Raw genomic sequence first — 5000 nt, 5'->3', positions numbered from 1 at the left:
GGTATCCTGAGGCAATGTTACAACTGCCTCGTGTACACAGACAACCCTCTCCTCCTACCACAAAACATTAACATATGCGTGAGATGCAATTATATAGCTAAATTGGAGGCTAAGCTCTCTCCACCCAAGACTGGAACAGGCAGTCATGAGGAGAAGGTTAACACTTGCATCACACCTCCAGCTTCACATAGACATACTAAACCAGCACTGGCAAAATATACACATAAATACACAAAATCATACTCGGAGCCTCTAAATAAAAACCTGCAAAAGCATCAGAGACCTCCAAAGCAGACACCCAAAAAACCTGCACCTCCCGTCACAAACCAGACAACACATAAAACACAAAATCAGTGTGCCGCACAATCACAGCCCTTAAGGCGAAATAACATCCCTAACACACTAGTAATAGGCGACTGTATAGTCGGGCAGACTGAAGTCCCACTCACTAGGCTGGACCAAGGAGAAGGTTACTGTTAGCTGCCTGTCAGGAGCCAGAATCCAGCACATAACACAAGCACTCAGGTCACTCCAGAACAAGTACAAATATGACTCTATCGTTGTTCATGTTGGTGTGAATGACCTGAGACGTACCTCCCTGGACTACATGAAAAGAGACATGGAAGTGCTCTCTGATCGTGTCGCCCAGGCGGGTATGACCCTGACCCTGAGTAGCATCCTGCCCTCACCAAAAATGATACTGCAGTATAAAAAAAAAATAATAAGTTTCAACAATTGGCTAAGCTTCTGGTGTCATTCAAAGGGGATCCAATGTCTGCCAGCTTCGGACGACATACTCGACAAGCCTCATTGCTTCGCAAGAGACAGTTTGCACCTGTCACCCCTAGGCTTTCGAATACTGGCCAAGGCTCTTGCTGCCCCCATAGTGCCTTTTTAAGGCAAGGCTCAGAAGTCAAACCCACCTCCGTAAACAGCACAAATAAAAAAATGAGGGTTATGCGACTCAGTACCAGGAGTTTAAATCTCAAAATGCACACGCTCGAAGCACTCCTCAGTATAGAGATCGTCGACATCTGTGCAGTAACTGAAACCAGGTTCAGGGCTCCACAGAGCACCCCAGCACTACCGGGCTACAACTCATACCACACATCTCGGCCACAGAACATGGACCTAAACACAAAAGGGAGGGGGTGTGTCCATATTCATCAAGGATACCTACACCTCCAGGTTAGTGGTGCAGCATGATACCTCTGAGATCATCCATGTGCAACTAACATCGGGCAAATCTGCAATGCAAATTGTGGCCTGCTACAGATCACCGTCCATGACCCAGGACCACCACTCCGCCTTTCTGGAGACACTGGAAAACATGAAGGTCCTACTGAACACCCTGATACTGGGTGATTTCAATTATCCTACCGTTAACTGGGAAACTACCCAAGTACAAACTCCCAGGTCCAGCGCTTCCTGGAATTTATCAACTCAAATGCTCTGGATCAGCTGGTAAATTTCCCTACCAGAGGTGAAAACATATTGGATCTGGTCATCACCAGCCTGGGCGACAGGTGTTCCACACCAGAGGTCAACCTGTCACTGGTTAAATCAGACCATAAATTAATCACTCTGGAAGTTCACACGAGACCACCACCCCCAACCAAGGAAACCACAGTGAAAAACTTTTCTATAGCAAACTTCACCTTACTTAAGACAGAGGTGGTAAGTTTCACAGCCCCCACGCTAAATGATAACAATGTCCAAGATGCAGGAACCTTTACAAATGCACTGTATGAGCACCTACAAGGATGCATGGATCGTGCCATCCCTAGCAAAACCAAGACTCGCTCCCCTAAGAGAAGGAAACCAGTCTGGTGGAACCCTGCCATAAACAGGCTATACAATAGAAGGAGGAAACTAGTTCAGAAAAAAAGCAAATCCCAAGAAGGAAAGACATCCCTGATCAGCATCAGTAAGAAACTAAGGACCCTCATAAAACCATCCAAGGCTAACTTCGAAAGAAAATTAGCCAAGGATTCAAAAGATAACGACAAAGCCTTCTTTAGCTATGTCAAGAATCTAAGTGGCAACTCGCAGATATGCTCTGAGCTAGTGCAAAATAGCACAAAATATACTGAACCTACTGATATTGCCAATATCCTGGCAGATAGATTCAGTGCAAACTTCACCCCCAAAAGGGCCCACAACAATACCAGAAAAGTGTAGTGTCCCGGAAATCACAGATGCACAGCTGAAAACAGCCCTTTCAAAAACCAAAAGCACAGCGTCAATGGGGCCAGATGGTGTCCCAGGCTGAGTCTTGCACGAACTACATAGAATGGCACACAGCAACGGTTATTCCTCTCCACAAAGGAGGGGCCACAACTGACCCTGGCAACTATCGCCCTATAAGCCTGACTAGCCTGGTCTGCAAGGCTATGGAGCGCATCATCATGGAACTCATTAAGAAAGACATTGGGAACCTCCAAACACTTGACCCGACCCAGTTCGGCTTTAAGGGCAGATCATGCCTACTAAACCTGTGGGGAAGGTGGTTCACACAGCCTACCTTGACCTCGCCAAGGCTTTTGACACCATTCCCCACTCGGGAATTATTAGCCTGAACATAAACCCCTACATCACAAGATGGGTTGCCAACTGGCTTACAGACAGAACTTGTACGGTAAGAATAGCGGGCTCCAGGTCCGACTCTAAACCAGTCACAATTGGTGTCCTACAAGGCTCGGTCCTGTGACCCCTACTGTTCGGCATATACTTCTCAGAAGTACAGGCAAACACAGGAGGACTATGGCTAACCAAGTTCGCCGATGACTGCAAACTGGGAGCCATAATTTACTCTCCGGCTGACACAGACATTCTCCAAAAGGGACTTACTGAGACGGATACCTGGTGTCAAAGTCATGGTCTCAAGCTAAATGCCAAAAAATGCGTAGTCGTCCCATTTGGGTAAAACAAAACACCCATGAATTACCACATAGGTGGCAGCCCCCTTAATACAGAAGAGGTAATAAGAGCTCCTTTGACGATCATATTGCCAAAGTAGTTAGGAAATCCTTCTATGTAGCCCATTAAATTACTGAAGGGTTCGCATCTAGAAATAAAGAGTTTATAGTGCCCCTCTACTCGTCACTCATCAGACCCATCATAGAGTACAATGCCCCATTTGGGGTGTACCTCACAAGACACTTCCAACAGCTGGAAAGACCACAAAAGTACCTCACAAAGAGGATTACTGGCCTCAAACATATGTCCTATGTAGCCGGACTGAAAAAACTCCGGCTGAACTCAGTGGCATATCGCTTACTCAGAGGTGATCTCTGCCTGACTTACAAAGCCATGTCCAACTCAGAATTGATGGACACGCTCCACCTAAAGAAATCCAAGTCACTGCGAGCCACTCGCTCTAGTGAGCTAAACCTCACCACAACAATAAATAGAACATGCTAGAGGGATAGATTCCTGTCACAGAGACTCTCCCCATGCTTTGGAACAAAATTCCTAACTGCATTAGGCAGAGCCCCTCACTAACACTCTTCAAGAGAAACCTTGAAGAGTGTACGAGTAACAGAAAATACACCCGTGGAATAACTTCATTGGCACTTCTTGACAGAGGCTCAGTTTATCAATGGGGCGACGAAAGCTGACACACTCTGGCTAGGCTTATAAATGCCCTTGGGCAGATAGCCTAGTACCTACCTATGAACCTAAATGTGATTTTTTTTGTTCTGTAGCAAGCTGGAGTCTGACAAATGGGAAAAAATGGCCCACGCCTATAATGTGGTAAATAGCTGCATATTTGTTAGCACAATCTGCATGTGTATGTATGTATCATGTCTTTCAACTTTTACCTCGGAATTATGGAAAAAGAAAAAAATATTCAGGAAATGGTACTCTTAGTGGGTGCTATTAACTCAAAAATAATTTCCAAATTTAGGAGGAATGGAGCAAACGTTTGAGGACAAATTAGATGTGTTTGCCAGATTTGGAAGAGCTGAGAGGTATGTGTGTGTGTGTGCATGTGTATTGGTCCTTTATAGTTTATGACTGAAAATTGATTACTTTTTGGTTTCAATAAATTAAATAAAAACATATATGCATACACACACACACACACACACACACACACACACACACACACACACACACACACACACACACACTAATTAAATATTGAGTAGCAAGGCTTCAATAACAAGATGAGGAGCATTACTAATGTAGCTCACTATCTTCACAGAAACCCAGCTGTGGCTCCCCCCTTGCTGTAGCTGTCTTTTTGTGTTCTAACTAGTGGTGATGGTAGATAAAAGATAAAATGATGTGCTAATAGCTTGTGTTTGTATTGCACAGAGACCAGTTTGCACACATTTAAAGATCACCACTTGTGAATGTTCTTCTTGGTCTTTTAATGAGATTTACTAAAGATGAGGCCTAGGCTGAGGCAAATTTGGGTATAGGTTCATAGGTTCATACTAGGCTATCTGCCCTAGGGCATTTATAAGCCTAGCCAGAGTGTGTATGGCTTTCGCCACCCATTTTAAATTAATTTTGCTATGCCCTTTTTCGAAGTTAGTATACTGTGCTTCTGTCTAACAGTGACACAGAAGTGATACCCGGGGTAAACCTACGATCTCCCATCCACTCATCAAGATTCCTCTTGAAGAGAGTCAGTGAGGGACTCTGCCTAACCTGGACTGGGATTTTATTCCAGAGTGAAAGGAGCCTCTGGGTTATGAATCTGTCCCTCCAGCATGTCCTATTTATTTCAGTGCTGAGGTTTAAGTCCCTCGAGCGCGTAGCTGGATGGGATTTGGATTTTCTGAGGTGCAGCATGTCCATTAATTCCGGGTTGGACATGGCTTTATACGTCAGGCACAGATCGCCTCTGAGCAGGCGGAATGCCACTGAGTAGAGCTGGAGTTTCTTTAACCGGGCAGCATACGGCATCTGTTTGAGCCCCTTGATCCTCTTGGTGAGGTACTTTTGGGGTCTTTCCAGTTGCTGCAGGTGTCTGGTAAGGCTAAAGG

Source organism: Protopterus annectens, chromosome 3.part0 (assembly GCF_019279795.1).
Source record: "Protopterus annectens isolate FY-2018-M chromosome 3.part0, PAN1.0, whole genome shotgun sequence".
In the NCBI taxonomy this organism is placed as follows: Eukaryota; Metazoa; Chordata; order Ceratodontiformes; family Protopteridae; genus Protopterus; species Protopterus annectens.
The sequence above is the reverse complement of the archived record's forward strand: the minus strand, read 5'-3'. Positions refer to the sequence as shown.